Source organism: Gymnodraco acuticeps, unplaced genomic scaffold (genome assembly GCF_902827175.1).
Source record: "Gymnodraco acuticeps unplaced genomic scaffold, fGymAcu1.1, whole genome shotgun sequence".
Classification (NCBI taxonomy): domain Eukaryota; kingdom Metazoa; phylum Chordata; class Actinopteri; order Perciformes; family Bathydraconidae; genus Gymnodraco; species Gymnodraco acuticeps.
The window spans coordinates 776,880-798,247 of record NW_022990836.1 but is presented as its reverse complement, the minus strand read 5'-3'; the positions used below and the strand labels follow the sequence as shown (position 1 = coordinate 798,247).

The following is a 21,368-nucleotide window of genomic DNA, read 5'->3' as shown; positions in this document are numbered from 1 at the left end:
CTCCCGTAGTTCGCCTCAGTCCTCCCCCCGCACAGTGCGCGCATTTACCAAATAGAGTGATACACATTACACAAACAACATGACAACGAGCAGGTAAGAACTTGTTCCAAAGAAAGGCACGGTGTCATCCGTTATTTGGAATTGGTTTGCGTTCGCGAGGTCAGATTTAGACCAGACAACACCCCGCTGCAAAGTGTGTTTGAAGTCTGTTGCTAGCAAAGGCAGCAGTACGACAAATTTACTGCAGCACCTCAAACAAAAGCATCCTGCTGAATGGGAGAAATGTTCCGCGCAGCGGAATGAAAAAGACCGCGGCACTACAAGCACCTCACGCACAGCCGCCAAAATACAGTCTACCGTAACACAGACATTTTCAAACTGCATCCGATATGACAATAATTCGGCCCGCTGGAAAGCCATTACAGATGCGGTCGGTATGTATATAGCAAAGGATATGGTGCCAATATATCCTCCTGGGACCCAGCCCATTGAAAATGTCCACTGTAGTGGACATTTTGTTAACATGCATCTCATTTTACTCTTTTGAGCTACTCTATCAATCCCTGATGTGCTGTACAGAAGACATCCTGGTCTTTCCAGTGATATGTCATTGGTTAAAATTGGAACAATTACTTTGTCATCTGCATATGAATTGGGGGGGGGGGGGGAGAAAATCGATTTAAATCGTAAATCGGATTTTTTTTTTAAAAATCGGGGATTTCTTTTTTTGGCCATATCGCCCAGCCCTAGTTCTAGCTCCTGTGTGTTATCTGAAATCGCCAAACTAATTTATTTCTTCTTGTATTTTGTTCGTTTTGTTGTTGTGTTTCTTCTTGTTCTTCATTTGTTGTTTAAGAGCGGCTGGCAAACAGCTTTTAGGCGCAATACCACCCCCTGGATTATAAATAGTGTAATGGATACTGCCCTGAATGACAGACTTTTTTCCCACTCGTAAAAAAAAAGGCGTATTCGTCGTGTGACTGCATGTGCCGAACCGTGACGGTACGGGACGAAGACGGATACCGTTACACCCCTACTGCGTTCCCTGCCCCTACTACTCCTTCACCACTGGATCATCTGTAAACATATCTGAGATATTAGACAGCAGTATCTTGTTTTGGTTGGTGTCCCAGGCATTTTGAAGTGTAATAATAATAATAATAATAACTTGAATTTATATAGCGCCTTTCATAACCTCAAGGTCGCTTTACAAAGAAACATACGAGGACATGACATAAAACATAAAAACATAAACATAAAACAGGGGGCAGAAATGGAAGTGTAAGTGGGGGGGGAGATTGAGTTATTGTTGGAAGACAATGTTGAACAGATGAGTTTTAAGGGTTGATTTGAAGATGTTGAGAGAAGGGGCGTTGGGGATTTCTGCAGGGAAGGAGTTCCAGAAAGTGGGGGCAGCGACACTGAAGGCACGGTCCCCGAAGGTGCGGAGGCGTGAATGGGGAATGGAGAGCAGGCCGGAGTCTGAGGATCGAAGGGTGCGGGATGGGATGTATGGGTGGAGGTACTGAGGGGAGAGGGCATGGAGGGACTTGTAGGTGACGAGGAGGAGTTTGTAGGTGATGCAGGACTTGACCGGGAGCCAGTGGAGGTTGAAGAGAGTGGGGGTGATGTGCTGCCAGGGCTTGGTGCGTGTGAGAACCCTGGCAGCTGAGTTCTGGATGTACTGGAGCCTGTTCAGGGTTTTGCTGGGAACCCCGGACAGGAGTCCTTTACAGTAGTCCAGGCGTGAGGTAATGAAACAACGTATCAGCTTCTCAGCAACAGAGTCGGACAGTGATGGCCGGAGTCTTGAAATATTTCTGAGGTGGAAGAAGGCTGATTTTGAAACGGATTTGATGTGGTTTTGAAATGAGAGGGTTGAATCCAAGACAACACCAAGGTTGCAGAGCTGAGGTGTAGAAGGGAGTAACACTTCATGTCCTGCAGAAACTCTGCTTTATTCATCTTGCTGATTCCTTTTGTTCATATGAATTCTGTGCACTCTTTAATTTTGGCTTTGTTTTTGTTTTGTTTGTCTACGCTCCCTACCAAATGTAAAGCATCTTTGGGTTCAAGAAAAGCGCTATAGAAATAAAATGTATTATTATTTAATATGGAATCAGATTTAAATTTATATAAGCAAACAAGAACTGTTAAATAATTTTAAAGAAATAGGAAGTTGATGGAGAGTAAAACTCAACTAAACAAAAAAGTCATTGCAAAAGTGAAACTTATAACTATACCATCAAATCATTTGTGTAATAAAATAAACGATTGGTCTTTAACTTTTATGATAAATGATAAATCAATACTTACACTTTATTGACCTCATAGGACTACAGTAAAAAATAAAGTGGGCAGTGAATGCCCCGTGCTGCGCCCCCCCCCCCCCTTCAGGCAGTGCATGCAAACCAACTGTGAGGGCAGGAGCTGATGGTGAGAGGGGATGTAAAAAGAAACACATACTAGCAAAGAGAGATTACTTTTCTTTGGTGAGTTGAACCATTTTTGCTCATAAGCATGTAAATGTTTAAATCAGAAATCACACAAAAATAACAGTTTAAATCTCAAGAGCAACAAAATATTGGCAATATTTCTTCCCAATTGAAACCCACAACAATAATTATTCACCACTCGGCAGCATCGGTGAGCAATGAACACATTCCACTTGGTGGCAAGGACACAACCTGAAGTGATTCTTCACTCCCCTGGTGTAAAAGGCTTTCAAAATCATTTACTCTCTGGGTTGGTATGAACCTGGAGAGCTGTAGAGGATAGACTACAGTTTGGCCCCACAGAACATTAGTCAGACCTTTTTCTGGAGAAGTGCGCAGGTATAAGTGCCAGTAGATGAAGGAGTGTGTTCACTCTGTGTCACGATGTTTATGTTATGTCACGGCTTTAGTTTTTGTATGTCTAGGTTTGGGTTATTTTGCTGTTCTATTCTCCCTGTTTCATGTTTTCCTCCTTGTTTCTTGTCTGGTCCTTCTCCCTGTGTTTTCCTCCCTGTCGTTAGTTTCCCTGGGGGGTATACTACGAAGCAGGATTTTCGTTTAGCAAGATAACTTTTTTCTCCACCTTGCATTTTCACAGTTGCGTGAAGTGCGCTGCTCGGCTGCGCACCGCGTCTCAGCGTCTCTGTCCGTCTTGTGTTTTGTTTGTTTTGAGCTAATTATTGTCTAAACGTTGTGTGTCTGTATGAAACATCATTTTGAGAGACCATGCTTTTGATCCTGTGGATTACATTTGCCTTCTGCAGACCATGTCTGGCCATTCAACTTTTCAAAACACACCTGAGCCACAACACGAACAGGTATGGCGAGGAGCCCCGGCCTCTACGCTGCTACAGCCGCGAGGCTATGCTGGAGCTACAATGCGATCGGCCTCCTACGAATACACCAAGCCATCTGTGCTCTTCGTTATTGGTTGACATCCCTCGGGAGCTGCTTAGACACATCAGGAAAAAGAGATGAGGAAGGAGGGGAGGCGTTCGGAATCGCCTACGGTGGAGATTCAGCCGGCCACCACTTCCATCCATCATTCTCACAAACCTGCGCTCATTGAGCAACAAAGTGGACACTAAGGATATACACAAGGTACTGTCATGAATTTCGTGAGGCCTCTTTACTATGTTTCACGGAAAGTTGGCTACAATCTACGATGCCTGAATCTCTCTTTGAAGTACCCGGATTCACCCTTGTTCGAGCAGACAGGGATGCGAACTCGGGGAAACCAGAGGATGCGGGTATATGTGTGTATATTAATGACCTGTGGTGCCGATCATACTCTGTCAAATGTAAAACCTGTGATCCCAACGTGGAAATTCTCGGCATGACGTTAAGACCCTTTTATCTGCCTAGAGAATTCGGTGTATTTTACTGTTTGTTGGTTACGTGCCTCCCAGCGGCAGCAGAAGAGCGTCACTGGCGGCCGGCTCCATCGCTGACTGTGTTCACGAGCTGCAACTCAGCCACCCCGATGCACCGGCAATAGTGCTCGGGGACATGAACCAATGTCGCCTAGAGACTGTGTTACCTGGGTTCCAACAGTATGTTAAGGATCACACCAGAAAAGACAATATCCTGGAGAAATGCTTCGTAAATGTTAAAGGAGCCTATGTGACTAAATGTAGACCACCAATTCTGAACTCTGATCATAATGTTGTGAATATGATACCAGTGTATAAGACCAAACTGAAGAGAAGTAAACCGGAAAAGAAAGTAATAAGGACATGGACAAATGAAAGTAGGGAACAGTTGAAAGCCTGTTTGGATTGGACAGATTGGGACATTTTTCAGGAAGGTTCACTGGATGAAATAACTACTGTTACCAATGACTATATTAACTTCTGTGTAGAACTAGTTGTTCCAACTAAAGAAATACAAATCTATCCAAATAATAAATCTTATGTGACTAAGGACATTAAAACCGTTATAAATACCAAGAAAATAGCTTTCAAAAACAAAGACTATGGAGCACTTAAACAGACAGAGAAATAACTGAAAGTCAAATTGAGGGAATCAAAACTGGCACACAGAGAGCTTTTGGAAAATGCTTTTAAAGCCAAAAACCCCAAAAAGGTGTGGGACACCATGAAAACCATGACAGGAATGTCACCCTCATCTAAAACTATTGTGACGGACAATGAATGTTGTTTTGCTAATGAACTAAACACGCTCTTTACCCATTTTGAGTCACTGGATATTTCTGCAAAGTGCACTGAAATGCTCGGAACCATAATACCTGCTTCCTCTGATAAAATTACCATCAGTGTCGAAGAGGTCAGAAAAACATTTCAGTGCACCAACACCAAGAAAGCAGCTGGGCCAGATGGGTGCAGCGGTTTTCTGCTGAAAAACGTTGCTACTCTGAGCTGGCTCCAGTGAGGCCACGCATCTTTCAGGCTTCCATTGACAACGCACACCCATCCCTCTGCCATGGAAAACTTCACACATCAAACCGCTGCCCAAAAGAACATAAGGACTACAGACCAATAGCCCTCACATCAGTGATTATGAAATCACTAGAAAGAATTCTGCTCCGATTTCTTATCAGTACAACACAAGACAAACTGGATCCTACCAATTTGCCTATAAGCAAGGGTGTGGTACGGAAGATGCTGTGGCCACTCTGGTTCACATCACTAAACATTTAGATAAACGTAACACGAGCAAGAGCCCTCTTCCTAGACTTCTCATCAGCATTCAACACAATACAAGCAGACATCTTGGTGTCAAAAATGGCCAAAATGGAAGTAAATCCATACCTGATTTACTGGTATGCTGCTTTCCTCACTAGTAGAGAGCAACTTGTGAAGGTTAACAAAACCCTGTCATCTGCCATCACAGCCAATGTAGGCCCCCCAGGGCTACGTGAGTTCAGCTGTGCTCTTTACTCTGTACACTGATGATTGTCGTACCAACACACCAAATCAAGTCATCATGAAGTACTCTGATGATACTGCAATAATATATCTGCTCAGTAACACAGACGACCCTGAGCTGCACCAACAGGCTGTACATCAGGTGGTCGAGTGGACTGATAGCAATGCTCTTGAGATCAACACCAAGAAAATCGTTTTTGGCTCACCATCTGACTCCCATAAAGTCCCCATTGTCATCCATACAGATTAAATCAAGCAGGGAGTTTCATACAAATACTTGGGTGTAATGATTGACCATCTGCTGTCATGGAAGGATCATTGAATATCTGTGCAAAAGGACAAAACAAAGAATTGATTTTCTCCGCCGTCTTAGGTCTTTTGGGGCGAGCAGAGAAATTCTTCTGTTGTTCTTTACATCTGTGATCTTGTCTATTCTGCAGTACTGCAATACTACCTGGTACAAATGTTTGTCAGCAGCTTTAAAATCAAAACTGCTCCACCTGTTAAAAATCTGCTCAAAGATTGTTGGTCCACCCTGTCAGAGACTCTATGACTCAGCCTATCATAACAACCTAGTGAGGCTGTCCAACCACATCATCTCTGACCCAAACCATGTTCTGAACAGTGAATATGAACTGCTACCATCTGATCGGAGATACAGGGTCCCACGATTCAATAAAGTCAGACTGAAGCACTCCTTTGTGCATCAGTCAATCCTCTCAGTAAACACAGAGCTGATCCCAGATCAAATGCACGCTGAAGGCTCTTTGAGCATGTTTTCTCTCACTGATTGTGCTGTTATGTTAAATGTTTGTTGTTTGTGTTTCATGTATTGTGTATGCATATTTGTCTGTTGATGTTGGACATGGAGCTGCTGTGACGCAAGTCAAATTTCAGACTTGATCTGACAAATAAAGTAGTATCGTATCGTATAACTTCTGGGATTTCCGGTACTACGAACCTAGTCTGTGCTCCGAAGCAGGATAGGTTCCAGGATAAGAGATCAACTCAGCGAAAGCACCACGCCTGCTGACCAATCAGAGCTCAGTGTGCAAAGTTTAAAGCGATCAAGTCATATTACAGGAGAAAGGAAATACAGAAAAGCTGCCGTTGCAGGAAAGACGGCCGGCAAAAATCACAGACTGTGTGAACATGAATAGAATATCACCTCCCATCTTCAGAGCAATCTGACTATTATAACATTAGCGTTAAGAAAGCTTACTTAAATATCTGCCACAACATAAGTAACCGGATCAAAGTAACATTACGTTGCCTACAGTCCACTCCGTCGATGTGTCCCATTATCATTCATATCACATCATGAGGTATCATATATTTCCTTATCTGAGTCAGCTGAGCCGTATCTGGCCGTGCAACACTCACAGTGTCACATACTGTATGTAGAAGTATTATTTTAAGCAACACATTAAGTTGACGAAACACTCGAGTCAAATTTAATTAAAGTCAGATCGTGTCTTAGACGGGGCAGTGATATCATAAACCTGTTAATGTACGCATTCAAACACTTGTTCTGTTACCAGCTGTATTCACCTTGCAGGTGCAGCTCTGTGGCTTTGATCCTGGATCAAGTGTTTAAGTCATGGATGTTTAAAGTTTAACTTCTTCATTTTTGACTAATATTAAAGTTCACTTTTCATTCAGGAAGTATGACGCTGCGCTGTCAGTGCGCTTGTCCATGTTTGTGATTGGTCGAATTCTCCGAATACCACCCCTTTCATGTGAACGCGCACCTAACTAGATAGGACACGGCTGGCTTGAGCGATCCACTTGATAACCCGTGTCGTAGTACCGTTTAGCGAGAGCGCGTATGTTTTGGATTAGGCCAACCGGCTGACTCAAACATATCCAGGTTAGGTTGAACCGGCTTCGTAGTACAGGCCTCTGGTGTGTCTGATTGTCTCATTATGTTCACCTGTTGCCCTTGTGTTTCTCCTCCCCTGCCTGGCTGTTTCTCGTCTCTTGATTACCCCTCCCTGTATTTAGTCTTGTCTCTTCCTGTGTTCCCCTGTCTGACGCTTCATGTTTTTCTCTCCGGTCTTCTTCCATGTTCTCACGGTCAGTTTTTGTGTTATTGTTTTTCCTGTGCCACTGTTTTGATTTATGCCATGTTTTAGTTATCAGCTTTTAAATAAAGCTCGCTTTTGGTTTCTAAACCTTTTTCCGTTTTTTGTAGTCTGCATTTGGGTCCTACCTTTTCCGCGATCTTAACAGTGATCATAACACTCTGCAGGACGTCCTGTAGCTGGAGCAGGATCAGAGGGTTGCCCTGTAATCTCACTGTATGAAATGGATTCTGGACACACACACACAGGAGCGTATGTATAGGCACGGGTGCACATAACTTTCTTATTGAGTTACTCAGATGAGTACCAGGAGACAGCGTTTGGTACTCACCCCACACGAAGTGTGGTGTTAATAAGTGCAGTCTTCCTCACTGTCCTCCTCAGTGTCTCCTTCACTGTCCTCTATTTACACTGCTGAAACAATTTCATAACATTCATCTGCTACTTAGTAGGGATGCCAGCGATTATTCGAATATTTGTTACAGTCTCCATAATCGAAAATTATTTTTAAACTTCGATTTTATTTATATATTTTTTTATTATTATTTATGTTTTTTTTTTCTTTTTACTGGCTTAGTTTCAACCAAAATATAGAGTAATGCTAATAATAGTAATAGTATTAATAATTGTAAATGGCCATTGGTCACACCACCAGTTTTTTTTACTGTAAACTTGGAGGAAGCCAGCAGCGCATGCTGTGCAGAGTGCAGGCTGCGCAGGCCCCCCCCCTCCCCCCTCCGTCACACGTGCGATTGATTTATTGGAGTGAGAACCATAAGGCGCATTCACACCGCAGTACTTTTCCCACAAAGGTTCATGAGAACTTAGTTCATGAGAACTCTTTAGTTCTCATGAACTAAGAACAGATCACGTTCACACCGGAATAAGTCCCTGGGGGTGGATTAGGCAAATGATGCCGCTGACGTCACTTCTTCTTCTTCTTCTGCTTTGGGTTTACTGGCAGGCCGCAAACCACTTCACTGCGTATACTGCCGCCCGAAGTCCCCGGAGTTTGGGACTGGCTTCAGTAGAAGCTGCTGGGACTCCCAGCAGCTTCTACTGAAGCCTTCCGAGTAAATCGCCAGAACGCCGACACCTCCTCATCTCCACCGCTCCCCATGTTTTATTTTGTGTTGCCATAAATTAGTCTCTCTGCGTTTCTGCGCTGGGCTAATGCTAATAATGCTAATGCGAGGATAATAAAATGGCGGCTTCACAAAACTTTTTGGGAGTTTACGGGACGTGGTTTACAATACGCCCAGCCAATCAGAAATATAGCTCTTTTCTCACAAGAGAGCCACACGAAAGTCCCTGCTCTCTAGCAGGGACTTTCGTGGGGGTAAAAAGGTTCTCATGAACTAATTTGCAGAGTTGCCGAGAAGCCCTTAATAGGCGGAGTCGGCCACTAACGGCTCGACAGTGACGTCAGAGTCTAACTCCCGCCTGCTCCAAATAAGCGCAAAGAGGCGGGACAGGGCGGGACCTGCTGCCAACGAGCATGACGTTCCAGAACTAGCTCAGGCTAAGAAGCTAAGCTAACATGCTCTCAGTATTAAGCTAACAACCCAGCTTGCGGTCACTGCTACTCATTCCCGGCATATTCTGAAGGTAAGATACCCTGTAACTTTACAAAACTTGTCCTTTTGATTTAAATGTTCTTGAACCTACTACGCTATACAATTGTTTTTTAAGTGCTTCACCGTTTTTCAAATATAAATGTCATTTGTAACTAAACTTTGTAAACTGGCAGAGATAGCCAGTGTTGCGTGAATTAGCCTATTGAATTAGCCATAGACTGTGGCCTATACAGTATAAGGAATTAGCGTATTGTGAATTAAACAAAGCTTTCCCCTATGATTTAACTGTTCTTGATATTACACTATACAAGTTTCAAAACGCTCAAATATAAACAGTGTTATATGCGTGGGCTAACAAATGCAAAATGTGCATATTTATACTTTTTGACCATCAATTGTATATACATTTAATTGAACGTTACTGTTTCAACAGCGCTGTGAGAGTATACATTAAATATGACTGTAGAAAAAGAAAGGTGCTTTTATATTGATTAAACAATTTTTATTTCTTTCAGCATTAAGAAAAAAGAAGATGGCAACCTCCTCCACGCCAAACTGCACAACCTGTAAGTTGATGGTCCTGGCTTACTTTACATGACTTCAGATGGTTGACATTACACACACACAAACATACTTTACACATATATATATATATGCATAATTGTAGATAAACAGCACCAGGGTTGGGAGGGTTACTTTGTAAATGTAATCAGTTACTGATTACTGATTACATGGCTCTGAAAGTAATCCGAATACAGTTACAGTTGCGTGTCTTAAAAAACGTAATCAGATTACTTTTAGATTACTTTTGGATTACTTTCTTTTTCCATCACAGATGGGTATGTTTTGGTGAACAGGAGACACAAAAAGTAAAAGGAAACTGAACGTGTTTTTACTGTTTTAATGGCTTATCAAGAGCACAACTGAAACATAACCTCTGAAACAATGTAACAACATAATACACTTGTTGGGGATGCAGTTTGGGATGTGAGGAGTGAGGGACACGGCTTAGAACGAGCGTGTCGCCTTCTGTCCTGCCAGAGTTGGCAGGACATGAATTAAAATGTCAAACTCGGACTTCATTTTAAGGACATTACGGCCAGGGGTGTGGAGCTATATTTGTTTAAGCACCGGATTGGCAAAACAGGAGAGTGTGTGCACCAGTCTGCCTTGATCTATGAATTCATGTCTGTGACACTCACAGTATCTGCTGCCATCAGCTGTTTTATAGAAGGAACACCTCCTTCACTTCATGAAATCTCTGCAGCACCAGGAGGCAGCGGGAGGGTTAACTCAGCCTCTGAGAAGACGAGCGTGCAGTGCCTTTCACGCACAGCCTTCACTGTGTTTACCTTCAGAAATAATCATTAGTAAGGCTAAAGAGTGACCGCAGGCTGATGTGTTTTAACCACACACACACGCGATTTAAACGCAGACTTTTGTTCCTCCATGTTTCGTTGTTATTGTTTCACTGAGCGGACCCGCGATTTTTTTTCAACCGCTTTTTTGGTCCATCTGCGGCGGTAATAGGTTTTGTGGGCTGTGATGATTCGGCTGTACCTTTAGTAATGAATATTAAATGTTGTGAGGAAATCTTTCCACTAATAATTCCAATAAGTATTCCAAAATGTATTCACTTCAGGTTTACGAAAGTAACTGTAATCAGATTACTTGTTTTTCAAATGTAAGGCGAGCTGAATAGTTAGTTGATTGTTGTATTCTGATTACGTAACGCCGTTACATGTATTCCGTTACAACCCAACCCTGAACAGCACACAGTATATAAATATATATAAACTGTGTTTTTGAGGTGTTGCTCTCGTTACTTTTAACCATACAGGTGTGATTTCATAGTTATTTTGTATGTTAATGTCAAAGGAACAAAATGAGCAACCCTTTATACTTAATTTGATATTCCTCATTATCTGAAGCATTTGTTACTCTCATTTATTTTCCTCCCATAGTGACTGTATGGATAATCGGAGACAGCTATGTCCGGCGTGGAGCCCAGAGAGCTACAGAGACCATCGGCAGCAACCTTGGCCTCGACCTGAGGGTGTGCTGGTTCGGTTGGGGTGGACTGCGCTGGAGAGGTGTCCTCCCCTTCTTTTCCTACTCCCTGCGAGGAAGAGCAGCCCCGGATGTCCTCCTCATCCACTGTGGCGGCAATGACTTGGGGGATGTGCCCAGTGTTCAGTTGCTGAACCAGATGAAGGAGGACCTGCACCAGCTTCACCATCGGCACCCTGGCATGAAGATCATGCTCTCCCAGATCAACCAAAAATAAATAAATGACATTCATATTTTCACTTCTTTTGTCTACTGCTTACTGAAAATGTTAGCTATCACATCAAAATCCGACTATCAAATGAAAGGATAAGCTAACCATACAATACAGAAAACATTACACATTAAGGCTCAAATCTTTTCCCAAGCCGTAGCAGTCTGAAAAGAGTCAGTGACAATGCAAACAACAAGAAGGTCTCCCCTAATCCCATGTATTTTGGCATCAAATATGTCATAAGCATACCATAGAATGTAATTATGAAGTGCAATACCCACAATCCCTACAGGGTCGTAACATCACAGAAGATAATACCTTTTAGAGTTTCGAAATTGTTCAGTATGCAGATAAATATTTGTTTTACAATAGAAACATTTTTTCTCAATAAATGTTCCCACATGTAGTGAGCATCAACTTTAAATCTTTTGTCAACAAATAAAACATCTTAATTTCCTTCACGACAACATTTTGTTTATAACACCACTACATTAACAATAAGCATAGGAAAATGATAAATGTCAACATTTAAGATTGTGCTTTTAGTCTTTATTTAATCAGATCTATTTCACATTGAAAATGTGATAAAGGCACAAGCCACATTGAAAGTTACATCTTGCATTTTATGACTTAAGTACACTAGAACATACATTAAAGATGTGCAACAACTGTATCTAATTAAAATGATATAACTTATGTACAGGGTTGGGAGGGCTACTTGCCAAAAACAAAAACAAAAAGTATCAAGATATAAAAGTAATGTAACCTGATAACTTTATTTTTCTTTTGGATTACCTCAATATCAAATGCAATGCAAATAAACACAGGAGAGAAGAAATATTAATATGATTTGTCTTACTTAAATGTATAATATAATACCATAAAGCAGATTCAGGCAGTAGGTGTATAGATTCACAATTTAAGTATTAGCCGACAGAACAGTACGGCTTCCAGAGAAGAGATACAATTTGATCATTTTACAACAAACAGCTCTTTTTAGGTTTTGAATAAGATTGTAATCCTGAGTTTCCCTATTATTAAAAAAAGTAAAACTAATCCGATTACATATTTTCCTATGTAACTAAGGATTACACTTTCCTTTTGTTCTATACGATCTTGATTTGTGTTAGATGTAATCCATTACTGCCTAAGCCAATACAAGTCATAACTTCTGGAAAATTGTCTCAAGTTATAAGTTATCTCTTTCACGTGGAGAAGACATCACATTGGCCGAGGCGTTGCAACTTCCCTCAAGCGTCCTACATGAAAGAAAGATCACATGTTAAAAATGTGTGCACAAACTATTCAGTATGACCCGTCTTAGTTTAAAGCCCAAGTGTAAGAGTGAACAGAGGCGGAGTCTGCCTGCTTTCAATTTGTTTTGTTTGTTGGCTGCTGCAACCCAAACCAACATCCTCCTCACAAGCATTGACTGTTGGAATGTCATTATGCTCCACATGTGGAACAACAAAGGCTTCTTCAGGTGTGTCTTGTATCATAATGATATTGCTCTGATCAGCAGCAAGACTGTTTTCACCACTACCATGGTCTACATCTGCAACCTCCTCATTGCTGTTAACAGTCCAACTAGGAGTGTCACTTACCTCGTCATTGCTACTCACCCTGCTTTTCCGTCTAGGCTGTTGTTCTTTGGTGAAATAGAAAATGGTGGGCACTGAAGTGTTTTTCAGGCATCTCCTTCCCTAATAAAAATAATAAACAAAAACACATAAAATAACTTTTTGAGGTCTGTAGATATTCAACTTTCTTTTGAATAATGTTGTCTTAAATTTAAGAGTGCATTATAAAAGACAATAGAGGGCCAACATGTTAACTATGCAGTTAATCCATTCAACAATTACATGTTTCCAAGATTCAGATTCAAAGGATTTATGTCATATGCACATAGGCTACAGTGTAGGAATGGCAATGAAAATCATCTGTCCTGAGCTCCTCCAACAATGCAACATAGTTATATAAGACAATAAAATAAATTCAAAATTAAATTAAGAATAATAAATGAGTGCAGGCAGAAATCTATATACACGTAAATATAATAAGACATATGCAAGAACAGAATGTAAAGATAAATATAGTAAGATGAAATTAAATCCTTTTTTTTAACAGTGATAGCTGTTAAGATAAATAAGTTATAAGATGACAACAGATGAATGAATGTTGCAATTAAAATAATGTAAAAAAAGGTAATATAATTCATCTGTTTTTAACATAGAGTATGTGGGGGAAAATGGCAATTCTCTATCTATGATAAAGAGTCTTTGCATAAATTGAAGAGAAATGTGATGGTTTGCAAAAAAATTCGATTTCTATGTTTCTATACTTAACTGGCAAAATCTTAAGTTGGCCTTTAATCAAAAGAACATTACTCATCACTGATGTGCAAGCTGTGCCATAACAATTATTTAGCATTGTATGATGTATAACATGTATTTAATTAGTAACAACAATTTACACTCACAAATGGAATCAAGTTTTTTTTTTAAAAAAAGGATCTGTAGGCCTACCCATGAGTCCGTGCTGAAGTGATGACTCTCAAAGTGTTCACTGCACAGGCGAGAAGAAACGTTGGGGGTCCATTTATTCCTCCGGATGTTCAGCACCCACTGGTCCAGCCTGTCTGGATCACCTAAAGCAGGGGTGGCCAACCAGTCAGAGGTTAAGAGCCACATTTTTTCTATGTTACTGCAAAGAGCCACATCAAACAGTTTTTTGTTTTCTGGAGACAAGATTTCAACCACGTCACTGATGCATTTTTGTGGCATTGGGATATATATTTTTTAAATCCTCTGGAGCAGAGAGAGCAGCTGTGGATTATTGGTATTGATTAATGCATCAGTGTTTCTTAGGGTCAAAACACTAAACTCACAACTTAAAATGAAAGCGTTTAGTTTATTTAATAAAAGAGCACATGTTCAATGTGAAAAGTGACAGTAGTTATAGATTATTTGCAATTTGGTGCTATATTTAAAAAAAAAAAAAATTATAAATATGTTTTAAACACCTTGAATTCCAGGGGGGGCACGGGCTCCGTTGGCGGGGCGCAGCGCCCCTCCAAGACAATGGTAGGGGAAACACTGGATAGTGTTTAATCAACGATAGGTTTCCCCCCACTCAAAGGTGATTGGTTCACTGCATCGCAGGTATTATTGTGATTGGCTCTTGGGCCACATCAAAATTAGACGCGCTGTCATCCTCTCATACTGACACCTGACACCACACATACACACGTAGGGAGAGCCGGGACGAAAGTAACACGGGACGAAAGTAACGGAGCGATTTTATCCGAGCCCAAACAACTTTGACCGGCCAAATTACGTCAGAATCATTAGCATTCAATACTTAACAGACCTACTAAATATCAGGTTTAACTGTCAGGAGTAGCTAGTGTTGTCACGGTACCAACATTTTGGTTTCGATACCAAGTCAAGAATTGCGATTCCGATTCTTTTTCGATACTTTTCTTAAAAAAAGGGAAACAGTCTTAAATGTAATTATTGTGCTTTATTTCACACCAGAACCATAACCATAACACAAACTTTTAAACAATGAGAACAATAAATTAAATAAATGACAATAATTCGTATTAAATAAAATCAATACATTTCTTACAGACAGGCCTCGTGGTGTCCGTAGGCTTGCCCTCACTGTCAGAGATATAGCTCAAATACTTCAAAATGTCGCTTCTGGCGTATTTTTTGTCAACAAGCCGAGGCGCAGCGGCAGTTGCACTCCCACTTGCAGCCATGCTTCTCGTTTTCTCACATGCTCTGGCAGCTAGCGCGTGCACGAGAGAGGGGAGGCACTTGAGCGTGCTTGAGACAATAGAGTCTGGCTGCAGACCGCAGCAAGGAAGCGGATCGTATAGGGGCGGATCGTATAGGGGCGTTTCCTAAAGGGTTATGAACCCCGCCCCCACGTATTTCTTAAAGGTATATGACGCTCTCTGTTTCTCATTTATTTTAATGCTTTGAATGAATCATAAACGAACTTTGAAAAATAATAATTATAATTAATTTGCATAAATAATGAAGAGTATACAACCCACAGAGAAGACAAATTCATAAATTGTAGGCATATCATTTTTCACTGTTTGTGCAGTGGTAGTAATTATTATTCAAATCAATCAACTACGTTTTATGGAAGATATTGCTGTATATCATTTAACAACATGAGTAGAGGTTTCTGTACACCTAAAATACTGAAGTTTAAGTTACTGTCCTGATGTGTATCATTCATTTGTTCATGTTGTGTCTGGTGGTAAGATTAATAAATTAAAAAAAATATATATAGTACATACAAAGAGGAAAGTCTTTATTAAACAAACATTTTATTCTTGGAAGGTGCCTCCAGCATCATAGAAACAGTCAATGCTGCAGAATCCTGCCAGCTCATCTTCCGAGTACATCCCAGAGAGTTGTCCTCTGCGCCCATGTCCCCTGTAGCCTTCCGAGTTTTTGAATGAGCTTTGATATTTATATTTTAATTGGATTGCTTGTTAGTTTATGCAGCTCAAGGGGTCACATCATTTGTATAATATAACTAGTGTTTTTGCTTATCGATATTAGGAAGTTTTTTATGATGTTACATTCTTTAACCTGTCTTTAATAGTGTTAGGTGAGCTATTAAGCATGTGTTAGATGACCAGTGACTCTTCTCTAATCATATTACTTTACCACATTTCTGATGATGCCATAACTAATGTTACATAATTATAGAAGACACATCCGAAGTGTTATTTTTACATATTGATTAGCAGCCGACATTTACTGAAAGGATGCGTCCGTCTCTCGTCTGGTTCATTACAACTAGTAGTTACAAACTGTTACAGTTACAACCTTAATCAGTACCGCACATCTTATTACTCAATTCAACCAACCAAGCTAGCCATGTTGTCTATCCAAATCCATACCATATGATTTGATTAAGTTACAGTATGGGCAGGCCTACTTATATTTCCAAGATAATACAACAGTACACTAGCATCATGCTAAGTGCTGGTTAGCATCACAGCATATACGCTAACCTTAGGTCAATTAGATGATCAGCTTTGGTAACACAAATCAGTATTGTTACCGAGCCTGATAATCTATTGACCTATCTAAATTTAACGTTATTACAACAGTAGAGTAGGCCTGGTTGCAAACGGGACTATAGGCCAACGTGTTTATACCATCATGCTAAGTTAGCATTTAATACCACAAACATTTTTACCACATACAACTATTATTTACTTTATTAACGCTTAACGAGGTTGGACAGTCGATATTGTACTTTGATAACGAGACAATTGTGTGTTAAGAAAAATGACATTACAATAAATATAAACATGCATCTCTGGAAAATACTATTACCGCTGTTTCAACTTGTTGTTCGGCCATCGTGAAAGAACGAATGACTTATTCTTGCGAGGATTTATAAAAGCAGCTGGAATCCCTTAAATTGCATTACTGCCACCTACAGTATGTATTTCTGCTGAGTGTCATTATTCTATTGGATCAAAAAAGTTAGGAAACGCCCCTATACGATCCGCCCCTATACGATCCGCCCCTATACGATCCGCCCCTATACGATCCGCCTCCTTGCTGCGGTCTGCAGCCAGACCCATCTCGCTTGAGAGGGGCGGGACTGCAGGCACGGCTGCAGTGCAGGGAGTGGAAGCAGAGCGCTGAACACACACGGCTCTTATTAAAACGGCGCTTTCTCACCGGAGGACTTTCCCCCCGTCAAGTACCGATACTAATGAAACGGAGGAATCGTAACGTTTTTAACGGCAGGGTATCGCGGTACCTTTCAAGTATCGGTACACCGTGCAACACTAGTCAGGAGTCAGTGTCTCTCCCCCAAACTCACACATAGGCTATACAATTCGATATGAACTGAAGAGCCGCATGAAACTAGGCAAAGAGCCGCATGCGGCTCGAGAGCCGCGGGTTGGCCACCCCTGACCTAAAGGAAACCTTTATTCAAAAATACATGAAAACCGACCCAAAGACAACAGGAGGGTTAATGCCATATTCACTTAATAACGCATGAACAACTTTTACAAATATTTCTATATAGTCTGTGTTGGTAAATGTCATCTAGGTTGCACATTTCCTGCTGAAATACATGCATACCAAGTCACTGCGTGGCACTTTGGTTTTGATAAAACAGTGTAGTTCCACTATATAAACGTTACATTCATAATCAAACGAGACAATCTGCAAGATAATTAGCTATTTGGTATTATTCTTAATGCTTGTCATTCACACGTTAATAAAATAAAATAAGTACCGATACATAGCAGAATAATTGTGGCGGTGTTCAGCTTAATAAGCCTTGCTCAACATCATTTATTTAGCTAATACTACAGCGGGCTGCAGGCGAACCAAGTCCGCGTTACGATGCATTCCTTGATCTCCAGTTATAATGCCGGACTCCGCCGCTGGCCGAAGCTAGCGGAGCCCCAGGGTGCTAGCTACGGCCGCCGGGACGCGCTAGCGAGCTAGCACCCTGCAGCCCCGTTAGCTTCGGCGGCGTGGACTCCGGCGGCCCACCCCTTTTAACATTTGCTCCCGTTTAGCATTATGGGCGTCATAGCCATATAGTATAAAAGTCTTACCCAAGGCTGAATCATAAACTAAACTGTATATATGTATAAAGGGTTACGTCCTTAGCTGGCTAATAAGCTACATAACAGGCTAAGCTAACAAGCACACAAACACCTGCTAACGGGGTTAACATGAATAATATTATCATTTTACTCACCGAAAAAAGCTGAAAGTAGACTTCTTGGAAGATCTGTTAGTACATTCAAGTAGGGCTGTGCGATTATGGCAAAAATCATAATCACGATTATTTGGTCAATAATTGATATCACGATTATTTTGACGATTATTCATTGACCATTTATTGAACTTTAAAACAAATAATATTTTACCAATAAACAAGATCAATAAATATGTTGGAGCGCACTTCCAAAACCATACTAAACATATATTAATATGATAAATAAAAATAAATTAGACCAAAATAAATGAAATCAAATATGTTGCAGTGCACTGTCACAACCTACTGAAAACTCAACATTTTGGTAAAACATATTCAACATATTCCACTCAGTTAAACGTTGAAGGCTGGCCAACCGTCATGGTCCAGAAGTAACAGGAAATAAATGTTGAACTACAATTTAAGACCAAATAAAAATGTTTAGGCCACCATGGCAAATGCTGGTAGGACTGCTCATGTCATCTCTTAAAGATTGTTCGCAAGAAACACCAGCCTGTTTACATGGTCTGGTTTCAGAGATGAGCGCAGGCAGGTGACAATATTGCCACCTGTACTGAAGACCCTCTCTGAAGAGGAACTTGTGGCAGTGCTGCCACATATGACACAGGACAAAAAGAAAAGACTCTGAAGAACCCTTTCTTTGCCATTATATAAAAATAGCGTTGCTACAAAAGTATAAATTAGGCTTCCTAATAAGACAACTCAGATCTGAAGCTACACAGGAATCTGCTGCAACAGTGCAATAAAAAAGACAACATTAATAGAATCAAACCCATTTTTTGTTGCATTTTATTAGAGTATAAAAAGAAATGCCTTTAAAATAGGATGCAAGCAACACTAGTTTCTGAACTGATAGACTATAATCAATTTAAACAGAACAGATCTTAATGTTTGCATTCTTATACCATTTTGTACAATAATTATCATGAATAAATTCAAACAAACTAAAACTTACAGCAGATTAATAACGGTATCTAAATTGAGTTTTTATTATATCAAAAACCTGTTGAAATGCTTCTGTTATTTTTACTGTCCCACAAAAGCGCGTCGCAGCCTCCAGGAAAGCTTCTTTCACAACTTCGCCGTCTTCGAAAGACTTCATGTGTTTCGCAAGAACACTGACTTTCAGGCCCCTCCCCTTTTGGGAGCGTAGGGCAGAATTAGGAGGGAATTCCGTCTCGTAGCGTTTGTGCACTGTTTTGAAATGCCGCTCCTAAATTACCCTTCTTCGATAAAGCCACGCTCGCATTGCAGATGAGACAGATGGACTTTCAATTGGAATAGATACAAAAATAAGAAACATGTTTTTTTCTGCTGTAAAATCGGGCATTTTAACATGGGGGTCTATGGAAATTGCTCCTTTCTGCAGCCATCGCCTATCGGCCAATATATGAACTGCAGTGTGTGGCACTTCCGTATTGGCTTCCCGGCTCTACCCCACAGTTTGCCGCTTGGTTCTGACGTGTGTTCCAAGTTTTGCGTCCGAAGCTCATTTTATGCTATTGCAATTTAAAACAAATGTATAGGCCACGCCCACATTCTGGATTTGTTGCGACACTTTAAATCTGAGTTCGTAGTCAACCCGAGAGTATGTGTACAAAAAAATAAAAAAATTAGCACATCCGCTCTTGAGTTATAAATTGGTGGTGTTTTTGGCGCCCCCTATTGTCCAAAATGAATATGCTTTGGTGTGCCTATTCCCCAAGACAGATTGAACCTATTTACCAAAATCTGTGATGTTTGGATACATTGTTGATGAGTTATGAGCATTTGTTTTTAAGATCCGCCTTTTTGCGAGTACGTTTTCATTCATGGCGGAAATATTTATCGTTTGAACATACTCATCTCCTAGGGTAATGTGTCTGACCCTCCACCGATGCTGTATACGAAGTTTGGTGTTGAAAAACTGAAAATTGAAATGTAAGTGAATATTTAACTGTTTATGTAAATTATGCCAATTAAAAAACAAATAATGTAGGCGGAGCTTAGGGTTCCAAGAGGATTATTTGTAGAGCAGGTCCTCCCGGATATGTGTGCAACATTTCAGGTCATTCGGAGTTACGGTGCGACTTTGTACATTTATTCCGAAATGGGATTTTGATAGGTGGCGCTAGTGAGCAGGTTGGAATATTTAACCTATTGACTCCAGAATATCACATTTTTCACCGGTCCTGACGTCCGTGCAAAATTATACAACTTTTGAAGCATACTAAAGCTCTCAAAAACAGGTCGAAAGCGCAGAAAAATAATAATAAGAATTCCTCCAATAACAATTGGTTCCTCGCACTTCGTGCTAGGACGCCGTTGGGTCCTAGCGCTCCATGCTCGGGCCCTAATAATATTAATAATAGGAACAGTGAAATACAATATAAATGACACAGTATGATACAGACAATATACAGTATGACACATTTATGTACTAATTTTTATGCGGAACTGCAGCCGGAGGAACTCGGGACAGCTTGTTATGTGTGGGGTCCTATGGTGGGGTCCCAAAACTGACACGGGAAATAGATTTAAAAGAAAGAAATAATAATAATAATAATAATATTAATAATAGGAATAGTGAAATACAATATAAATTAATACTAATTTAAGTATGACACATTTATGTACTAATTTGTATTTCTTGATCTGTACTGTAGCTATTTGTTTGTCAGTATATCTCATTTACTTTCCCTATTCATTTATTTTTTTATATTTTTGCATGTATTTATTTACACATTCACTGTTTATACTTATTCCCGCATTTGGACCTTTTTTATATTTATGTACTTGTGCACATAAATAATGTTTCTAATTATTTACAATTACAAAATATATATATATTCTGCGTTACTTTAGCCAACACTTTTATAAGGCCACTAGATTAGATAATTATGAAATGTGTAGATAGAATACATATCTTTCAGGTTGTTATTTTGTCATTATGTTTAATGTTTTATTTACCTTTTAGTATTTTTTCTCAATTAAAAAGGAATTCTTTAAAACTCCAACAATGTGTTTATTTATTTTAAGATTTAAATAATGACACCATAGATGTGTTTTTTTGGATGTTAAGAATCCTTGAAGACCACACTGAACATAATGTAGGTAGTTTCTTTGTTTAACTCTAGTTGTATTGTAATGCCAAATGTAACTCCACATATACAAACAGAGGACATTCAGAGGAAGGGTAAACACATTGAGATAATAAACAAGCATCAATCTTTTGTTAACATCCAGTTTTATTTGAGAATTGGATATTTCAAAAT

At 40.1% G+C, this 21,368-nt stretch overlaps 1 protein-coding gene and 1 long non-coding RNA gene across 2 annotated transcripts in view; one reads left to right on the top strand and one right to left on the bottom strand.

Moving 5' to 3' along the window:
- dlg2 (discs, large homolog 2 (Drosophila)) overlaps positions 1-21,368 on the top strand; it is a 125,276-nt gene that overhangs the window by 4,758 nt on the left and 99,150 nt on the right.
- LOC117557218 lies at positions 12,929-17,353 on the bottom strand. Its single transcript, XR_004570676.1, has 3 exons — positions 17,293-17,353; positions 13,851-13,972; positions 12,929-13,028 (listed from the first exon to the last, which is right to left on the bottom strand). It is a non-coding gene; the product is annotated as an uncharacterized LOC117557218 (long non-coding RNA).